The sequence below is a fragment of the Musca domestica genome, unplaced genomic scaffold (assembly GCF_030504385.1).
Source record: "Musca domestica strain aabys unplaced genomic scaffold, Musca_domestica.polishedcontigs.V.1.1 9, whole genome shotgun sequence".
Classification (NCBI taxonomy): Eukaryota; Metazoa; Arthropoda; class Insecta; order Diptera; family Muscidae; genus Musca; species Musca domestica.
This window is the reverse complement of record NW_026712435.1, coordinates 4,907,000-4,930,916: the sequence shown is the minus strand read 5'-3', so window position 1 is coordinate 4,930,916 and position 23,917 is coordinate 4,907,000. Positions and strand designations below refer to the sequence as shown.

At 31.5% G+C, this 23,917-nt stretch overlaps 1 long non-coding RNA gene across 1 annotated transcript; it reads left to right on the top strand.

The window, feature by feature from the left end:
• The first annotated feature begins 15,492 nt into the window (after positions 1–15,492).
• Positions 15,493–16,439, top strand: LOC109614166 (uncharacterized). The gene is made up of 4 exons (XR_002195411.2): positions 15,493–15,747; positions 15,812–15,964; positions 16,039–16,197; positions 16,257–16,439. It is a non-coding gene; the product is annotated as an uncharacterized LOC109614166 (long non-coding RNA).
• The last annotated feature ends 7,478 nt before the right edge of the window (positions 16,440–23,917 follow it).

The window sequence follows — 23,917 nt, the reverse complement described above, 5'->3', positions numbered from 1 at the left end:
TACCAAAATATTTACCTATGTTGGCATTTTTCTGTAAGATGGTTCTCTACTCACAAAGTATCCTAAATACAGCAAAATCGATTGGAAAATGTGGTCAAGACCCTCGAAAAAGAAAAGCCAAGATGCCAAATAAAGGCCAAATCAGTTGAAAAACGTGGCCAAGACCACGGTCATAGCTGAAATCAGGGATACATTCATATGAGGGTTATACCAAAACGTAGCCCAACCAATACTCTCTTATGGGTTTAAAATTCAATAAAATACAAAATTTTCTATTCTGACCACACATTAGATGTGAAAGTGGACTTGGATATATCCAATGTGGGGACTTTACTTACATAAATTCCGAGGTGACAAATATCTGTATGATGGTTCCCTACCCCAGGTTAACATAAATACAATTTTTAGCCAAATCAATTGACGAATGTGGTCAAGACCAAAATGGGCCCTACTCTGAAAATTTAAAATTTTATGCGAAGAGGTTCTCTACCCCCTTATATACAAAGATGCCAAATAAGGGCCAAAATATGAAAAAAAGTGGCCAAGACTCCAAAAATAGCTTAAATCATACGATGGTTATATAAATATGAAATCGGGTTGTACCCTTATCCGTGAATTATGATCGATATTATGTCCTGCAAAAGCAATTTAAGGTATCTTGAATGTTTGGAAAGAATTTCTGGAAGGATAGAAATCCTTTTCTTATTAAAAGTCCCATTCGCTCTACTATTTTGCACCCTTTAAATTTGGCATTTTACTGATTGTACTCCCAAAGAATTTTGCATTTTGAGCTCTCATTGAACGGATTATTGTCACATAAAAAAAGTAGGTCTACGCTTTTAAATGAGCCCCATTAGGCTTTGTCGGTCATTTTTGTTTGTTTAAATGTGTTCGCATCTTCCAGCTGAACCACGATGTAGGCCCTGGAGTTGAAAGGTAGATGTCAGTTAACATCTAATTTCGCACTTATTTCATTTTTTTTTTTTTTTGTGAAAAATTGTATATAGTGAAAAAATATTCTTTATTTTGTTCACAAAAAATCACTGAATTCAATATGATAATACAAATTGAAAAAAAATTGACAAAAGAAGAATAACTAATTGAAAAAAATCTTCCACTTGTTCGCTGATTTTTTACAGCAAATGTTTAAAGATCCTTACAAAGTTTGTCAGTAAAATGTACTATTATTTTAAAATTCGATTCCATTGAAATTTTTTTTCGATTTTTTCCCGATTTGAGAATTTTTGCAATGAGATCTCTTTTTCGTGATTTTTTAGCGATTTTGAAAAATTAATAATCTTTTAAGTTTGGTGTGATCGCGTTAAATTATTTCGATATCATCTATTCCGTTTCTTTTCTTTTCTTATATATATATATATATATATATATATATATGGTCACTTTTTATATATATATATATATATATATATACAGAGAAAAAGTGACCACGCCCATTTGATCGATTTACCGAAAATCCAAATATTTGCAAAACTCATGAAGATATCTGTTTCAGAGTTAGTATATAACGTACTCTTGACTCGCCCTCACACCCTACGTATCTGTTTGGGGTCAGAGCAACTGGACACACCGAAGACGAAGACCTGGACCAGCAGACAATTTTCTGTCACAGGATATAGCACCCATTACGAACGTCAAATATGACATCTCAAACAATTTCGGTGGATATTGTACCTACCGAATATAAGGAGGTACTGATATATGGGGCCTATACGAAAACGTGGACCCGCACAGACAATTTTTTGTCATAGGCTGTAGTATCCTGTAGCTGGCTGTAGTATAAAAATTAAAATTCTTAAACATTTATTGCCTGTATTGACTTCACAATACCGAAAACTTTAAATGTAAAGTTACAGATAATTCTGTAGAAATTGTAACAAAAACATGCAAAAGGACGAATTGTTAGTGGTATTTTTACACCTAAACGAAACGGACATATTCTAACTTCCTAGGAATATTGTATAGAAGATCAAAGATTAACCAAAATATTTCACACACGAACGGCCGCACACACAGACGGATATAGTTTAATTGACATAGGATTTTACACAGGTAAAAACTAAATACCTATTTTATAAAATTTACGAATTCATAATTACTTTTGATTTGGAAAATATTGCTAAGTCCTTTATAATACTGATAACTGAGGTTTGAAAATTGAAAATTGAATTAATTTGAAAAATGAAATAAATCGGCAAATCGATTTGAGGTATTGGAAGGGCTCAAGAGCATTTTTGAGGTTAGAAATCTTTTGTCAAAAAATTACAACATAATTCCACTTTATGATTTATTTCCTATTCATTTTATTTTTATATTTTTATATACGTTATTTCATCGATTTTCAATAGATTTGAATAAAAAATTGTATTAAAGCTACCAATTTAAATGACAAAAAAAATAATTTCGATCTTATGCTAAAGTGTTAAAAGAGTTATAATAGATATATATATATATATATATATATATATATATATATAATATATATAATATATATATATATATATATATATATATATATATATATATATATATATATATATATATATATATATATATATATATATATATATATATATATATATATTATAACTCTTTTAACACTTTAGCATAAGATCGAAATTATTTTTTTTGTCATTTAAATTGGTAGCTTTAATACAATTTTTTATTCAAATCTATTGATGAATGTCCTGTTCCGAAAATTTAAAATTTTATGCGAAGAGGGTTTTAACCTCTTAGAAACCATGATACTAAATAAGGGCCAAAAAATTAAAAAGTGTTCAAGACTCCGAAAATAGTTTAAATCATATGATGGTTGTACCAAAACGTGATCATTTTTTGCAAGGACAGTTTCTTCTCAAATTACCAACATTAGTCAAAATTATTATGAAAAATATGGTTAAAATGTAAAATATACTTTAAATCGGGTTGTACCCTTATCCGGGGCTATGACCCATATCATGATCGCAAAAACGATTTAAGGTATCTTGAAAGTATAGGAAGAATTTCTAAAAGGATATAAATCATTTTCTTACAATTGACCAATTCGCTCTACTTTTTTTCGCCATTTATATTCTGTATTTCACTGATTGCAGTCCCAATGAATTTTACATTTTGAGTTCTCATTGGACGGATTATTGTCATATGAAAGGAGTAGGTCCACGTTTTGAAATGAGCCCCGTAACGCTTTTTGGGTTATTTTTGTTTGTTTAAATGTATTTGTATTATGCACTCATTTTATTTTTAATATTATTCATACAGAATTCAAAACAATAAAAACTGTACACTTGAGTAAAGTATGTCAAATTGATTTTTTTTTCATTCACATTTTATTGGTTTATTTTCAAGCGTTGTTTTTACCAAGATACCATTCCAAAATTGTATGAATTGTTAAAAGCGTATTAACTAACATAATTTCCTTTATATGGTGAAAATAATTATTTATCTTGTTCACAAAAACCAATTGAATTCAGTATGATAAGCCAAATTGTAAAAAGTCGTACATTATATAAAATCGACAAAAATAGAAAAACAAATTGAAAAAAGAAAAAATCTTCAATTTGTTCCCAGAGTTTTTACCGCAAATGTTTAAAGATCCTTACGAAGTTTGTCAATAGAATTATTGATTATTTTGAAATTCGATGCCATTCAAAATTTTTTCTCGATTTTGTTCCCAATTTTTGCAATGAGGTCTCTTTTTTCGATTTTTATACCCTCCACCATACTATGGAGGGTATATTAATTTTGTCATTCCGTTTGTAACTCCTCGAAATATTCATGTCAGACCCAACAAAGTATATATATTCTTGATCAGCGTAAAATTCTAAGACGATTTAGCCATGTCCGTCTGTCTGTCTGTCTGTCTGTCTGTCTGTCCGTCTGTCTGTCTGTTGTAATCACGCTATCTTTCGAACAAATTGAGATAGAAGGCTAATATTTTGCACACATGTATTTTTTCCCAGTAGGCAGGTTAAGTTCGTAAATGGGCCATGTAGGTCCAAGTTATCATATAGCCCCCATATAGCGGTACCTCCCGATATTCGGTATTTTGATGATTTTAGCGACATTATTCACCGGAATTATTTCAAATTTGGCATTTGAAGTTTGCAATGGATGCTACAGCCTAAGACAGAAAATTATCTGTGCAGGTCCACGTCTTCCTGTAGACCCCATATAACGGTACCCCCCGATATTCGGTTTTTTGATGATTTTAGCGACATTGTTTACCGGAATCGTTTTAAATTTGGTATTTGAAGTTCGTAATGGATACTACATCCTAAATCAATAAATGAGCCATGTAGGTTCACGTCTTCATATAGCCCCCATATAACGGTACCCCCCGATATTCGGTATTCTAATGATTTTAGCGACGTTATTTACAGGGATTGTTTCAAATTTCGTATGTGAAGTTCGTAATGGATACTTCAGCCCATGCCAGAAAATTGTCTGTGCAGGTCCACGTCTTCGTATAGCCCCCATATAACGGTACCCCCCATATTCGGTATTTTGACGATTTTAGCTACATTATAAACAGATTTTTCTTCAAGTTTCGCATTTAAATATTGTAATAATTTATGACAAAAGTTGCCTATGCAGGCCCACGTCGTCGTATAAGCATTCGGTATTTTTAAGATTTTAACAGAATTTTTAACGGGTTTTATTTTTTGGAAATTGCCAAATTTGTACCAAATGGTGGAGGGTATTAAAAGTTCGGCCCGGCCGAACTTACAGCTTTTTTACTTGTTTATTCTCCCGTTGTAGTTTTATACTTCCCAATTATTACTCATATTAGCATCAAAAAAAAAAAAAAAAAAAAAAAAAAAACACTATAAATGTGCATTCGAAAATAAAACATTATGATTGTACATTTCAAAAGTCAAAATGAAGATTTTAAAATTTCACATTTTAACGCGAATTTTTTGGATTTTATCCTTTTCTGCCAAGAGACAATTCCGAATTTGTCTGATTCGTTAAAATCAGTTCAGCGCTTCTTGAGTTAAAGGCGTATTAACTAACATAACTTTCTTTTATATATAGACTGGCTGGCCCGATCCGCGTTGCCGGCCCGTAGTTTTAGTCTGTAATGCATTGTTTTTAAAGTATAATAATTCACAGATCTGGCTCACATAAGTGGCACAATTTTTAGTATAAATAATGACTCGACTAAATAGAAATAAATACGTATCCCAAAAATGTCAATACAGGTTCACGTACGGGCAATTTGTAATGTTTCAAAAAACCTGATCCTATTTTTCAGGCAGAGATTTAAATTTGAGATTCAAAAACCTAAATAATAAGTCACATATTTAAAAAAGTATACATCAAATGTTTATAATAGCCCATGTAAGATGGTTCTCTACCCCCATATTAGCCTAAACATGAATTTTAAGCAAATCGATTCGAAAATATAATCAAAACCCTCGAAATAGGTAAAATCAGGAGGTACTTTTATGTGGGGGGTTCTCCGAAACATTGACATTGAAAAATTTCCGCGAAGAGGTCTTCTACCCCCTTAGAAGCTTCAATGCCAAATAAGGGTAAAATAATTGAAAAATGTGACCAAGACCCAGGAAATTGCTGTAATCAGCGGATACCTTCATATAAGGGTTATAACAAAGCATGGTCCTATACTTATAATCATTCGAAAGAATGTGTTGTTCTTTCTAAAATCTCAAATTACCAACATTTGAAGAATTTGAATGGAACTGTATCATTAAAGGGGGGCTATATCACAATGCAGACCGACCTGATACATATTTTGTACAAATGATTCTTCATGTAAGGTTACTTTTAAGGGTTCGGAAGAATTTACCGAGGATATGAATCCATTTCTTACTAAATTTTCAATTCGCTCCACTATTTTGTATAGTTCGCATATTACAGTGCCTCTACATATTCGGTATTTCAGTGATTGCAATCCCAATGAATTTTTGATTTTGAGGTCTCATTGGATGGGTTATTTGCACATTTAGTCAATTTTTTTGGAGGTTTGGACCTCAGCATCGATAGTAATTTCCAAATTGAAATCCTGGCAATATGACTTCAATTTAACTATCATAAATAAAGTTTCATCAATTTATAAAAGTTAAGGACCCCATAAAGTATGTTAAAGAGTAGAAATCTTTGTTGATTAAATTATGTCCATGTGCCTCTTCGTTCACCATTTGCAATTACGATAGAGGTCACCAAATTTAATATGCGTCATTCAAACTTTGCACAGGCTCTTATATTATTCTTATGATGATTGATGTTGCAAGAGGTATATATTTGTTCTCATTTAGATATAGCCCTCATATAATATTATATCCTAATATTCGTAGACCAAATGTACTTTTATTTGGCCGATTTGAGGTATTGGAAGGGCTCAAGAGCATTTATGAGGTTAGAAATCTTTTGTCAAAAAATTACAACATAATTCCAATTTATGATTTATTTCCTATTCACCCATGCATTTTTATATACGTTATTTCATCGGATTTAATTCAATTTTCAAACCTCAGTTATCAGTATTATAAAGGACTTAGCAATATTTTCCAAATCAAAAGTAATTATGAATTCGTAAATTTTATAAAATAGGTATTTAGTTTTTACCTGTGTAAAATCCTATGTCAATTAAACTATATCCGTCTGTGTGTGCGGCCGTTCGTGTGTGAAATATTTTGGTTAATCTTTGATCTTCTATACAATATTCCTAGGAAGTTAGAATATGTCCGTTTCGTTTAGGTGTAAAAATACCACTAACAATTCGTCCTTTTGCATGTTTTTGTTACAATTTCTACAGAATTATCTGTAACTTGACATTTAAAGTTTCACACACGAACGGCCGCACACACAGACGGATATAGTTTAATTGACATAGGATTTTACACAGGTAAAAACTAAATACCTATTTTATAAAATTTACGAATTCATAATTACTTTTGATTTGGAAAATATTGCTAAGTCCTTTATAATACTGATAACTGAGGTTTGAAAATTGAATTAAATCCGATGAAATAACGTATATAAAAATGCATGGGTGAATAGGAAATAAATCATAAATTGGAATTATGTTGTAATTTTTTGACAAAAGATTTCTAACCTCATAAATGCTCTTGAGCCCTTCCAATACCTCAAATCGGCCAAATAAAAGTACATTTGGTCTACGAATATTAGGATATAATATTATATGAGGGCTATATCTAAATGAGAACAAATATATACCTCTTGCAACATCAATCATCATAAGAATAATATAAGAGCCTGTGCAAAGTTTGAATGACGCATATTAAATTTGGTGACCTCTATCGTAATTGCAAATGGTGAACGAAGAGGCACATGGACATAATTTAATCAACAAAGATTTCTACTCTTTAACATACTTTATGGGGTCCTTAACTTTTATAAATTGATGAAACTTTATTTATGATAGTTAAATTGAAGTCATATTGCCAGGATTTCAATTTGGAAATTACTATCGATGCTGAGGTCCAAACCTCCAAAAAAATTGACTAAATGTGCAAATAACCCATCCAATGAGACCTCAAAATCAAAAATTCATTGGGATTGCAATCACTGAAATACCGAATATGTAGAGGCACTGTAATATGCGAACTATACAAAATAGTGGAGCGAATTGAAAATTTAGTAAGAAAAGGATTCATATCCTCGGTAAATTCTTCCGAACCCTTAAAAGTAACCTTACATGAAGAATCATTTGTACAAAATATGTATCAGGTCGGTCTGCATTGTGATATAGCCCCCCTTTAATGATACAGTTCCATTCAAATTCTTCAAATGTTGGTAATTTGAGATTTTAGAAAGAACAACACATTCTTTCGAATGATTATAAGTATAGGACCATGCTTTGTTATAACCCTTATATGAAGGTATCCGCTGATTACAGCAATTTCCTGGGTCTTGGTCACATTTTTCAATTATTTTACCCTTATTTGGCATTGAAGCTTCTAAGGGGGTAGAAGACCTCTTCGCGGAAATTTTTCAATGTCAATGTTTCGGAGAACCGCCCACATAAAAGTACCTCCTGATTTTACCTATTTCGAGGGTTTTGATTATATTTTCGAATCGATTTGCTTAAAATTCATGTTTAGGCTAATATGGGGGTAGAGAACCATCTTACATGGGCTATTATAAACATTTGATGTATACTTTTTTAAATATGTGACTTATTATTTAGGTTTTTGAATCTCAAATTTAAATCTCTGCCTGAAAAATAGGATCAGGTTTTTTGAAACATTACAAATTGCCCGTTACGTGAACCTGTATTGACATTTTTGGGATACGTATTTATTTCTATTTAGTCGAGTCATTATTTATACTGCATGCATTAAAGACTAAAACTACGGGCCGGCAACGCGGATCGGGCCAGCCAGTCTATATATAAAAGAAAGTTATGTTAGTTAATACGCCTTTAACTCAAGAAGCGCTGAACTGATTTTAACGAATCAGACAAATTCGGAATTGTCTCTTGGCAGAAAAGGATAAAATCCAAAAAATTCGCGTTAAAATGTGAAATTTTAAAATCTTCATTTTGACTTTTGAAATGTACAATCATAATGTTTTATTTTCGAATGCACATTTATAGTGTTTTTTTTTTTTTTTTTTTTTTTTTTTTTTTTTTGATGCTAATATGAGTAATAATTGGGAAGTATAAAACTACAACGGGAGAATAAACAAGTAAAAAAGCTGTAAGTTCGGCCGGGCCGAACTTTTAATACCCTCCACCATTTGGTACAAATTTGGCAATTTCCAAAAAATTAAACCCGTTAAAAATTCTGTTAAAATCTTAAAAATACCGAATGCTTATACGACGACGTGGGCCTGCATAGGCAACTTTTGTCATAAATTATTACAATATTTAAATGCGAAACTTGAAGAAAAATCTGTTTATAATGTAGCTAAAATCGTCAAAATACCGAATATGGGGGGTACCGTTATATGGGGGCTATACGAAGACGTGGACCTGCACAGACAATTTTCTGGCATGGGCTGAAGTATCCATTACGAACTTCACATACGAAATTTGAAACAATCCCTGTAAATAACGTCGCTAAAATCATTAGAATACCGAATATCGGGGGGTACCGTTATATGGAGGGCTCACTGCTATACCGAACCAAGTCATGAAAAATAGAAAATGCCGAAATTAGTGCCAATGTCCCCGTATATGGAAACTCTGTTTACCCTGTAAAGCACAATGTCAAAAAGTGTTTCGTTCCAATGATGACAGTAAAAAATCTAAGTCAACGACTGTCATTTTCGACTTTTTTCAAAGCAAAAATGAACTAAGTCAGTATGTTTCACTTTGAATCAGTACTATTAGTGAGCACGTGTTTATTGTCTTTCAGTTTTCAGCAATATTAAAAAATCTGTGTTTTCAGTTATCAGTATTATAAAGGACTTAGCAATATTTTCCAAATCAAAAGTAATTATGAATTCGTAAATTTTATAAAATAGGTATTTAGTTTTTACCTGTGTAAAATCCTATGTCAATTAAACTATATCCGTCTGTGTGTGCGGCCGTTCGTGTGTGAAATATTTTGGTTAATCTTTGATCTTCTATACAATATTCCTAGGAAGTTAGAATATGTCAGTTTCGTTTAGGTGTAAAAATACCACTAACAATTCGTCCTTTTGCATGTTTTTGTTACAATTTCTACAGAATTATCTGTAACTTGACATTTAAAGTTTTTGGTATTGGTATATATATATATATATATATATATATATATATATATATATATATATATATATATGTATATGTATATATATATATATATATATATATATATATATATATATATATATATATATATATATATATATATATATATATATATATATATATATACATATATATATATATATATATATATATATATATATATATATATATATATATATATATATATATATATATACATATTGATAGATAGATAGACAGATAGATAGATAGATAGATAGATAGATAGATAGATAGATAGATAGATATATACAGAAAACGAAAATATTAGCCTTTCGTTCGCCCGTTTATATTGAGTCCACTTTTTTAAAGTCTCAGCTATTTTTCGATTTCTGTGTGCGGCCGTTCTGTGTGTGCGGCCGTTCGTGTGTGAAATATTTTGGTTAATCTTTGATCTTCTATACAATATTCCTAGGAAGTTAGAATATGTCAGTTTCGTTTAGGTGTAAAAATACCACTAACAATTCGTCCTTTTGCATGTTTTTGTTACAATTTCTACAGAATTATCTGTAACTTGACATTTAAAGTTTTTGGTATTGGTATATATATATATATATATATATATATATATATATATATGTATATGTATATATATATATATATATATATATATATATACATATATATATATATATATATATATATATATATATATATATATATATATATATATACATATTGATAGATAGATAGATAGATAGATAGACAGATAGATAGATAGATAGATAGATAGATAGATATATACAGAAAACGAAAATATTAGCCTTTCGTTCGCCCGTTTATATTGAGTCCACTTTTTTAAAGTCTCAGCTATTTTTCGATTTCATAATTTCATCCATAAATAACTTTAATATATACTTCGATATTGACATGTAATTGATGCTTGTTATGTTAATAAAAACGGCTTCATCTGCAAATAGAAAGGGGGATTTTTATTTTTTGTTACATATTTAACTTTTTTCCATACCGTCTGGTATATTACTTGTTTCTGATACTTGGTGGGAAGGACACGTTTGTATTATGAAACTTTACACATATTTTTCACGCCTTTCTCTCCGAGCCGGTAACTATCTTGTAGAGACATTTTCTTTTAAAAAATATGATCCCAGCTGTTTAATCTTTCAATTTCATAGCAGAAGTGTTTAATATCCTCAATATGCGCCCTGCAACATATGTTTCTTTAAATTATTGATTTTCGAAATAATTTGTTGCCATTTTTCTTCTTCTTTTTGTTCCGTAGCCATTGAAAATCATAAAAATCATAAAATTTGACATGTTAAGCCAGCAAATAAAGAACTAAATTCGATTTGTACCAGCGCCCTACCCTTATTTCATGATCATATACAATGTTCTCAAAGCTTAGTATCCAAAAAATCGAGTTAGCAGATGTCATCTATATCGTTTCAGGGGTATAAGTGAAAGAATTGAAGTCACTCAATTTTTAAATGTTACAAATATCAAAAAAACTGTAGGATATTTGTCAGTTGAAAATTGTTCCATAATTAAAGAAATGTGAAAAGTACCTGGTGAAATCGAAAAATACGGTAATAATCTAGTAAAATTCTTAAAAACATATATGTGCTTTTGAAGTCGAGTATGTCAACTTGGTACAATGAAGAGAGGCTAAACAATTGCAAGTATAGCGGTCTACCTATAACCCATTGTAAATTAATACAGGTAACAGCAAGTGTTGTTGTACAACATTCGTAACATGCTTCAAGCAATCGCTAGATAGTGGAAAAGGCAACATTTCTTTCAAGTTGAAACCAAACATTTTGCAATTTTAGAAAACATGAAATATACGAATATGTTATCTAACGTGGTGTCGCTGTTTCTTAACCGCAAAAAAAGTTTCTGAACCACCGCATTTGGCGTTTTGTTAAGTACAACGGCGATTTTTTCTATTATGTGTTCACATTGCTCTGCAGTGAAATTTTATTTAAAAAAAAGGGTATACCTATTGCATATCAAGAAATGGAAATTAATCACAAAACATCATATCGAGTTTGACACTAGTATTACTATAAAGTCAAATCATAGCTGTTACCTGTAATAATTATACCATGATAAAAACCATAAAAAAAAACCTCACATTTACCCACGAAATAGAAATTAAGAAGAAAACAATAGATAAAAACCCTTGAAGTACAAAATTGTGTTTATAGATTCCCGTTTTGGTATGGCCCCATATAACGATCTCACCCACTTTATGGGTCTTTGAAAAGTTTAAAGTGGAACACGTCCACCAACCAAAGGTGGAGGGTATTAAAAAACTTAACGTTTTGTTACTTATTTTTTAAATAAAAATTATTAGCTTATCTAAACAAGTTAAAACCTGTAAGTTCGGCCGGGCCGAACTTTGAATACACTCCACCATTTGGCAATTCTCAAAAACAATAAAATCCGTAAAAATTCTGTTAAAATCTTAAAAATACCGAATGTAGCTGTTATATTAGGGTCTATACGACGACATGGACCTGCGTAGGAAACTTTTGTCATAAGCCATTACAATATTCAAAATCATCAAAATGCCGAATATCGGGAGGTACCGTTATATGGGGGCTACACGAAGACGTGAACATGCACAATCTTCCGTCATAGGTTGTAGCATCCATTACGAACATCAAATTCTAAATCTGAAACAGTTCCGGCGAATAATGTCGCTAAGAACATCAAAATACCGAATATCGGGAGGTACAATTATATGGGGCTCTACCAAAACATGGTCCATTTTTCAATACCAAAAGTCCTGCAGACATAACATACATTTGAGCAAAATTTTATCAATCTACTTCAATTCCAGAGACTTCAATTCCAGAGACGCTGATCAAGAATATATATACTTTGTGGGATCTAAAATGTGTATTTTGAGGTGTTACAAACGGAATGACAAACTTAATATACCCTCCATACTATGATGGGGGTATAAAAAATAATCTATCATTTTCGGCGTCCCTTTATACATAAAAATAGTTATATGCTCCATACGTTAGTAAGACGAATTGCATTTATTTAGCTTGTCTTAAACTTAAATATAGAAGTAAGAGATTTTAAACAATTTACCTTAGGGAACCTAAGTTAGTTTAGTTCCTGTTTAGCCCTTGAATGGCGCTTTATTTTAGGTCACTCCTGAAGGATCAAAATAATCAGCTGGAATATTTTGGCAAAATCTATACAATACCAGGTATATGAATTCTGAACCAAAAAGAATTATTGGCCTGACAATCTCCTGAAAAGTAATTAAGGGCAATTGGATTAAAATGTTGGGTTTGACAATCTTCTTCTCCTACCTGCCGCAAATTGATATTTAAAGCAAAAATCAGCCATTCAATAATCAAGCCTTACATGATTATGAGGCTAATATTTTCGTTTTCTGTATATATCTATCTATCTGTCTATCTATCTATCAATATATATACCCTAATATAACAGCTACATTCGGTATTTTTAAGATTTTAACAGAATTTTTACGGATTTTATTGTTTTTGAGAATTGCCAAATGGTGGAGTGTATTCAAAGTTCGGCCAGGCCGAACTTACAGGTTTTAACTTGTTTAGATAAGCTAATAATTTTTATTTAAAAAATAAGTAACAAAACGTTAAGTTTTTTAATACCCTCCACCTTTGGTTGGTGGACGTGTTCCACTTTAAACTTTTCAAAGACCCATAAAGTGGGTGAGATCGTTATATGGGGCCATACCAAAACGGGAATCTATAAACACAATTTTGTACTTCAAGGGTTTTTATCTATTGTTTTCTTCTTAATTTCTATTTCGTGGGTAAATGTGAGGTTTTTTTTTATGGTTTTGATCATGGTATAATTATTACAGGTAACAGCTATGATTTGACTTTATAGTAATACTAGTGTCAAACTCGATATGATGTTTTGTGATTAATTTCCATTTCTTGATATGCAATAGGTATACCCTTTTTTTAAATAAAATTTCACTGCAGAGCAATGTGAACACATAATAGAAAAAATCGCCGTTGTACTTAACAAAACGCCAAATGCGGTGGTTCAGAAACTTTTTTTGCGGTTAAGAAACAGCGACACCACGTTAGATAACATATTCGTATATTTCATGTTTTCTAAAATTGCAAAATGTTTGGTTTCAACTTGAAAGAAATGTTGCCTTTTCCACTATCTAGCGATTGCTTGAAGCATGTTACGAATGTTGTACAACAACACTTGCTGTTACCTGTATTAATTTACAATGGGTTATAGGTAGACCTCTATACTTGCAATTGTTTAGCCTCTCTTCATTGTACCAAGTCGACATACTCGACTTCAAAAGCACATATATGTTTTTAAGAATTTTACTAGATTATTACCGTATTTTTCGATTTCACCAGGTACTTTTCACATTTCTTTAATTATGGAACAATTTTCAACTGACAAATATCCTACAGTTTTTTTGATATTTGTAACATTTAAAAATTGAGTGACTTCAATTCTTTCACTTATACCCCTGAAACGATATAGATGACATCTGCTAACTCGATTTTTTGGATACTAAGCTTTGAGAACATTGTATATGATCATGAAATAAGGGTAGGGCGCTGGTACAAATCGAATTTAGTTCTTTATTTGCTGGCTTAACATGTCAAATTTTATGATTTTTATGATTTTCAATGGCTACGGAACAAAAAGAAGAAGAACAAGTTAAAAAGCAGTAAGTTCGGCCGGGCCGAACTTTTAATACCCTCCACCATTTGCAACGAATTTGGAAATTTTCAAAAAATAAAATCCTTAAAAAATTCTGTTAAAATTTTAAAAATACCGAATATAGCCGTTATTTTGGGGTCTATACGACGTGGACATGCATAGGCATTGTTGGTCATAAGCCATTACCATATTCAAATTCGAAACTTGAAATAAACGGTGAACAATGTAGCTAAAATCATCAAAATACCGAATATAGGGAGGTACCGTTATATGGGGACTATACGAAGACCTGGACCCGCACAGACAATTTTCTGTCACAGACTTTAGTTCCCATAACGAACTTCAAATACCAATTTTAAAACAATTCCGGTGAATAATGTCGCTAAAATCATCAAAATACCGAATATAGAGAGGTACCGTTATATGGGGGCTATACGAAGACGTGGACCTGCACGGATAATTTTCCGCCTTAGGATGTAGTATCCATTTTGAACTTCAAATACCAAATTTGAAACAATTCCCGTGAATAATGTCGCTAAAATCATCAAAATACCGAATATCGGGAGGTACCGTTATATGGGGGCTATACGAAGACGTGGACCTGCACGGATAATTTTCCGTCTTAGGGTGTAGTATCCATTTTGAACTTCAAATACCAAATTTAAAACAATTTCCGTGAATAATGTCGCTAAAATCATCAAAATACCGAATATAGGGAGGTACCGTTATATGGGGGCTATATGAAAACGTGGACCTACATGGCCCATTTACGAACTTAACCTGCCTACTGGAAAAATAAACATGTGTGCAAAATTTTAGCCACCTATCTCAATTCATTCGAAAGATAGCGTGATTACAACAGACAGACAGACAGACGGACAGACAGACAGACAGACAGACAGACGGACAGACAGACAGACAGACAGACGGACATCGCTAAATCGACTTAGAATTTTACGCTGATCAAGAATATATATACTTTGTTGGGTCTGATATGAGTATTTCGAGGAGTTACAAACGGAATGACAAAGTTAATATACCCTCCATAGTATGGTGGAGGGTATAAAAATGGCAACAAATTATTTCGAAAATCAATAATTTAAAGAAACATATGTTGCAGGGCGCATATTGAGGATATTAAACACTTCTGCTATGAAATTGAAAGATTAAACAGCTGGGATCATATTTTTTAAAAGAAAATGTCTCTACAAGATAGTTACCGGCTCGGAGAGAAAGGCGTGAAAAATATGTGTAAAGTTTCATAATACAAACGTGTCCTTCCCACCAAGTATCAGAAACAAGTAATATACCAGACGGTATTAAAGGTATGTGCTTGGAAAAAAAGTTAAATATGTAACAAAAAATAAAAATCCCCCTTTCTATTTGCAGATGAAGCCGTTTTTATTAACATAACAAGCATCAATTACATGTCAATATCGAAGTATATATTAAAGTTATTTATGGATGAAATTATGAAATCGAAAAATAGCTGAGACTTTAAAAAAGTGGACTCAATATAAACGGGCGAACGGCCGTCAATTGGTAAGATAATATGTTCATTTGTATAAATAGAAGGTGCTGATATGGATTTCTATTGTTTTTTTTTTTCTTCTTAGATTGATATGGGTTTTATTGTCCGAAATAAACACGGACCATGTTTCATTGAGTGTGGTGACAAATCAAGGAACATTTTGACGTGAATAAAAAAATCTATGAAATTTCGGGGAACTTTTATGAAGGAACTATAAGATTCAGTATACAAAGATTTGAAAAAGGTAACGTGTTTTAAAACTTGTCATTAAATTGTTAAATATAAATACTTTTTATTTTCTAGAAAAAAATACATTAAATCTGTTATGGTGTCTTCATGGCTATTTGGCCGATATACAATTAAAGGCTCACATAAGGTTTTTTATATATATTAATGAAACCATGCAAACCTTGACCTCACATATAGAATACCTATCAAAACGGAGCGAGCCAATACAACCATTTATCCTGGTTCCAGGAAACCCAAAAACGGTTGGTGTAGATATATTTTTATACCCTCCACCATACTATGGAGGGTATATTAACTTTGTCATTCCGTTTGTAACTCCTCGAAATACTCACGTCAGACCCAACAAAGTATATATATTCTTGATCAGCGTAAAATTCTAAGTCGATTTAGCGATGTCCGTCTGTCTGTCTGTCCGTCTGTCTGTCTGTCTGTCCGTCTGTCTGTCTGTTGTAATCACGCTATCTTTCGAATAAATTGATATAGATGGCTAAAATTTTGCACACATGTTTATTTTTCCAGTAGGCAGGTTAAGTTCGTAAATGGGCCATGTAGGTCCACGTTTTCATATAGCTCCCATACAACGGTACCTCCGGATATTCGGTATTTTGATGAGTTTAGCGACGTTATTCACCGGAATTGTTTCAAATTTGGTATTTGAAGTTCCAAATGGATACTACACCCTAAGATAGAAAATTATCTGTGCAAGTCTATGTCTTCGTATAGCCCCCATATAACGGTACCTCCCGATATTCGGTATTTTGATGATTTTTGCGACATTATTCACGGGAATTGTTTCAAATCTGGTATTTGAAGTTCCAAATGGATACTACACCCTAAGACAGAAAATTGTCTTTGCAGGTCCACGTCTTCGTATAGCCCCAATATAACGGTACCTCCCTATATTCGGTATTTTGATGATTTTAGCGACGTTATTCACCGGAATTGTTTCAAATTTGGTATTTGAAGTTCCAAATGGATACTACACCCTAAGATAGAAAATTGTCTGTGCAAGTCTATGTCTTCGTATAGCCCCCATATAACGGTTCCTCCCGATATTCGGTATTTTGATGATTTTAGCGACATTATTCACGGGAATTGTTTCAAATCTGGTATTTAAAGTTCCAAATGGATACTACACCCTAAGACAGAAAATTGTCTTTGCAGGTCCACGTCTTCGTATAGCCCCAATATAACGGTACCTCCCTATATTCGGTATTTTGATGATTTTAGCGACATTATTCACTGGAATTGTTTTAAATTTGGTATTTTAAGTTCCAAATGGATACTACACCCTAAGACTGAAAATTGTCTGTGTAGGTCCACGTCTTCGTATAGCCCCCATATAACGGCACCTCGCTATGTTCGGTATTTTGATGATTTTAGCGACATTATTAACCGGAATTGTTTAAAATTTGATATTTGAAGTTCGTTATGGGAACTACAGTCTGTGACAGAAAATTGTCGGAGCGGGTCCAGTTTCGAATGACCGAAAAAGCGTTATGCGGTTCATTTCAAAAAGTGGACCTGCTTCTTTCATATAACAATAGTTCGTCCAATGAGAACTCAAAATGCTAAATACATTGGGACTGCAATCAGTGAAATACCGACTATAAAGGACGCAAAATAGAAGAGCGAATTCCTTCCAGAAATTCTTCCTAAATATTCAATATACCTTTTACCGCTTTGGAAGGTCATAATATGGGTCATAATCCCCGATAACGGAACAACTCGATTTCAAGAATATTCTACATTTTAACCATATTTTTCGTACTAATTTTGGCTTATGTTGATAATTTAAGAAGAAACCATCCTTACAAAAATCGTTTTTACACGTTTTGATATCACCATCATATGATTTAAGGTATTTTCGGGGTCTTGGCCACTTCTTCCATTTTGACATCTTTGTTTTTAAGGGGGAAGAAAACCTCTTCTCATAAATTTTTTTAGTTTTCGGAAAAGGGCCCATCTTTTTCTTGAGGCTACCTTAAGTATAGTCTCCACATTAGTATACCCCCAAGTTCACTTTCCCAACCAATGTGTGGTCAAAAAAGAAAATTTTGTATTCTATTGAATTTGTAACCCCCAAGAGAATATTTGTTGGGAACGTAGATTTGGGATGTACGTCTATATGAAGCAAACTCCGAAATGTCAATCTGGGACTCATTCAGTCGGAAATTGTGGCAGAAACATGAACAAATAGGAAATTAGAAAGAAACGCGGGACCGAATATTTGTTTAATCGTCATTGAATTATACTATGATGAAAAATGTGTGTTTATTGGATCCCCAATGCACCATTTAAATGACAAAAAAATGGAGTCATTACTTATAATCAAAATTGGAGTCATTATAATGGAGTCATTACTTATAATCAAAATTGTGCCGCTTGCATAAGTCAGATCTGTGATTTATTGGGCTTTAAAAAATACGCATTAAAGCCTAAAAGTACGGGCCGGCAACGCGGACCGGGCCAGCTAGTCTATATATATAAAAATCAATTGTTGTTTGCTGGTAACGGAATCAGTTGAAAACGGCTGTACTGATTTGCACAATTTTTTGTACAAACGTTCGTTATACCCCGAGTTAGGTTTTTAAAGAAAAAAATATTGACCACGCCTCCTTTTACGCCCACTATTACGATTTATCTAAAATCTTTATATTTGTCAAAATAGTGAAGATATCGGTTTGAGAATTATTACACGAGATGCTGTTGGCTTTCCATCCAACCCTAAGTACTAATTTAGCGGCTGAGGAACGCGCCTACTTTTAAATCTATCTCTCTATATGTAAAAGAAAGTTGTGTTAGTTACTACTCTTATAACATAAAGACCGCCGGTCTGATATTAACGATTTAGACAAATTCGGAATTGCCTCTTGGCAGAAAAGAATAAAATCCAAAAAAATCGCGCAAAAATGTGAAATTTGAACATTTTCATTTTGACTTTTAAAATGTACAATAGTAATGTTTTATATTGCATATTTTTTTCCATTTTAACTTACTATTTTCGAATGTACATTTGTAGTGTTTTTTTTTTTTTTTTTGAATTCTAATATGATGTGTAGGTTTTTTTTGGGTAATATAAAGCAACAACGGATAAAACTGTTATTTATAGATTTTATGTATTTATTCGTAATACCCAATAAATAACATAATATCTATATATGAAAATTCTAAAATCGGGAAAAATCGACAATTTTTCAATGGAATCGAATTTCAAAATAATAGTACATTCTACCGACAAACTTCGTTATCACCTTTAAAATTTTGCCGCAAAAAAAATCAGCGAACCAGTTGAAGATTCTATTTCTTTTTTCTATATTGAAGTGTACAATTTTGTATTGGTTTGAATTCTGAATGAATAATATTAAAAATGAAATGAGGGCGCAATACGATGTTAAATGCTTTCTACTCCAGGACCTACATCGTGCTTCAGCTGGAATATGCGAATACATTTAAACAAACAAAAATGACCGAAGAAGCGTTATGGGGTTAATTTTAAAAAGTGGACAATAAATTGTCAAATGAGAACACAAAATGCAAAATACATTGGGACTGCAATCAGTCAAATACCGACTATAAAGAACGCAAAATAGAAATTCTACCTAAACATTCAAGATACCTTTAATCGCTTTGGCAGGTCATGATATGGATCATAACCCCTGATAACGGAACAACTCGATTTGAAGTATATTCTACATCTTAACAATATTTTTCGTACTAATTTTAGCTTATGTTGATAATTTAAGAAGAAACCATCTTTGCAAAAAATTATCACGTTTTGGTATCACCATCATATGATTTAAGATATTTTCGGGGTCTTGGCCACTTTAATTAATGCCCATCTTACGGTAATCGGAGCAAAAGAATAATTTTTTTGGCTGTTCTGACAACATTCTGCCTTCAAGTATGAGGTGGACAAAACTAAATACCACGCAGTACGGGATTTTAAACGTTGGAAATACAAATTTTAAATTATAGCTCATTTGAATGCTTTTTACTATACCAAAAATTGAGCTGAATTTTCACATGGGGCTATTATAGATGTTCTTTATTATTTAACACTCAAATTAAAGCCTATAGCTGAAAAATAAGATCAGGCTATTCAAAATATATAAAACCGACGGTAATTATAATTTTTGCCATAAATATTAATTCATATTTAGTCATGGAGTCATTACTCATAATCAAGTCATTACTTATAATCAGAATTGTGCCGCCTACATAAGCCAGATCTGTGATTTATTATGCTTTAAAGACTAAAAGTACGGACCGGCAACGCGGACCGGGCCAGATAGTATATATATATATATATAAATAAATATATATATATATATATATATATATATATATATATATATATATATATATATATATATATATATATATATATATATATATATATCTATATATATAAAAGAAAGTTGTGTTAGTTACTACGCTTATAACTTAAGAACCGCTGAACTGATTTTAATGATTCATACAAATTCGGAATTGTCTTCTATCCGAAAAGGATAATATCCAAAAAAAATCGCGTAAAAATGTGATATGTTAACATTTTCATTTTGACTTTTGAAATGTACAATAGTAATGTTTTATTTTGCATGATTTTTTTCCATTTTGACTTACTTTTTTCTAATGTACATTTGTAGTGTTTTTTATATTTTATTTTTGAATTCGAATATTAATACCAATTTATTTAATTGACTTGATTTCTTGAGAACTGAAATTGATGGCGGGTTACATGTGTTACATGTGGTGGAGAAACCGAATAGATGATATCGAAATAATTTAACGCGATCCAAAATTAAAAGATAATTACTTTTTCAAAATCGCTAAAAAATCACGAAAAAGAGATCTCATTGCAAAAATTCTCAAATCGGGAAAATATCGAAAAAAATTTCAATGGAATTGAATTTTAAAATAAAAGTACATTCTATTGACAAACTTTGTAAGGATCTTTAAACAGTTACTGTAAAAAAACAGCGAACAAGTTGAAGATTTTTTCAATTTGTTACTCTTCTTTTGTCAATTTGTTTCAATTTATATTATCATATTGAATTCAGTTGATTTTTTGGGAACAAAATAAAGAATAATTTTTCACTATATAGGGTAAATGAGCCTAAGTTCGGCATGTCCCAGTTGTCGGCACTTTTTATTTTTAAGCCCAAATAAATGAAACTATTATAACTAAATGTATTTTGTTTACTTCAAATATATTGTCAGCTATCATTGTGCACAATTTTGCTAAGAAAAGATGATATATTCTAATAAAAATTAAATTTTTGTCTGTGAAGGTCCTCAACAATCCATATTCTTAAGAAAAGTACAATAAAGACGTCGAATCAGTTTAACTAAACAAAAATATTATATTTTAATGAATTAATTTATTATTATTATTAATTATTCTTACAAAAAAATTGGTATGCCAACTGTTGGAAAATGCCATACCGACAATTGGCAAGTGGTGCCTACTACTGGCAAAAAAGCATTGTTTTAATAAAACTACAAATTTATGAAATTTAATAAAAAGTTATTTAAACTTTATTTATTATTGCAAAAACTATACAAAATTTCGAATCAGAATAAATTAACTTTGTAATAATGAAAAGTTTCACTCAGAATGGTGAGCGATTAAAAACGCGAAAATCCTAAAAGTGCCGAATACTGGAACACCCAAGAGAATATTGGTTGGGAACGTAGATTTGGGATATACATCTATATGAAATAAATTGTGAAAACAAGAACAAATTACAAATATAAGAAAGTAGCACGGGACCGAATATTTTTGTTGAATCGTCATTGAATTATACTATGATGAAAAATATGGACTTTATGGGATCTCCAACTTACAATTTAAATGACAAATAAAATTAATTCCCATCTTACGGTAATGCCTGTAAAATAGCTATATTTTTGATTTGGCTTCTATTTGTCATATTGAATTATAAGGGGTAGAAGAAATTTTTCAATGCAGGTCGATGTTTCGGAGTAGTGCCCATATAAAGGTACCTCTTGATTTTACCATATTTCAAAGGATGTGGCTAAAAATGTGTATTTGGGGGGTGAAAATCTTACACAAATATTTCAACATATCTACAAATTTTAAAATTTTCTCCATATAATCAAGTCCACCTTTTGGCGGACAAACAGACCGACATGGTTAGGGGGACTTATGAGGACTAAAACACAAACTAAGGTGTTAATGTGTTTAAAAAAGTAATTATCTTTGGCTATTCTTAAATCATTCAGCCCTCAATTATGAGGTGTACAAAATATAGTAAATTCCATATTACTGCTCATTTGACTAGAAAATTTTGCTACGATTTTTACCATACTAAAAATTAATTTGATCCTTTACATGGGAATAAGATGATATATACTTTTTAATAGATTTGTGTAGCACATCCACACATTTGAAGCCCACGGCTTAAATATGGGTACAGGTATTTTAAAACTCTTATGTCAGTCATATCTGTGAATAATTATGCTTTGAAAAATATGCATAATAGACAACAATTACCGGCCGGCAACGCGGACAGGGCCAGCTAGTATATCTATAAATGAAAGTTGTGTTAGTTACTACGCTTATAACTTAAGAACCGCTGAACTGATTTTAATGATTCATACAATTGTCTCTTATCCGAAAAGGATAATATCCAAAAAAATCGCGTAAAAATGTGATATGTTAACATTTTCATTTTGACTTTTGAAATGTACAATAGTAATGTTTTATTTTGCATGATTTTTTCCATTTTGACTTACTTTTTTCTAATGTACATTTGTAGTGTTTTTTATATTTTATTTTTGAATTCGAATATTAATACCAATTTATTTAATTGACTTGATTTCTTGAGAACTGAAATTGATAACGGGTTACATGGAAGTGTAGTACCGAATTATGTGGTGGCGAAACGGAATAGATGATACCGAAATAATTTAATGCGGTCACACCAAAGTTAAAAGAAAATTACTTTTTCAAAATCGTTAAAAAGAAACACGAAAAAAGAGATCTCATTGCAACAATTCTCAAAACGGGAAAATATCGAAAAAAAATTCCAATGGAATTGAATTTTAAAATAAAAGTACATTCTATTGACAAACTTTGTAAGGATCTTTAAACAGTTGCTGTAAGAAATCAGCGAACAAGTTAAAGATTTTTTCAATTTGTTATTCTTCTTTTGTCAATTTTTTTCAATTTGTAATACATATTGAATTCAGTGGATTTTTTGTGAACAAAATAAAGAATAATTTTTCACTATATACAATTTTTCACCAAAAAAATGAAATAAGTGCGAAATACGATGGTAACTGACATCTACCTTTCAACTCCAGGGCCTACATCGTGAATCAGCTGGAAGATGCGCAGACATTTAAACAAACAAAAATGACCGAAAAAGACTAATGGGACTTATTTCAAAGCGTGGCCCTACTTCTTTCATGTGACAATAATCCGTCCAATGAGAGCTCAAAATGCAAAAATTTTTGGGAGTACAATCAGTAAAATACCAAATATAAAGGGTTCAAAATAGTAGAGCGAATGGGACTTTTAGTAAGAAAAGGATTTCTATCCTTCCAAAAATTCTGCCTGAACATTTAAGATACCTTAAATCGCTTTAGCAGGTCATGATATCGATCATAAATAATCATCGTATGATTTAAGCCATTTTTGGAGTCTTCGCCATTTTCTTCTATTTTTGGCCCTTATTTGGCATCTT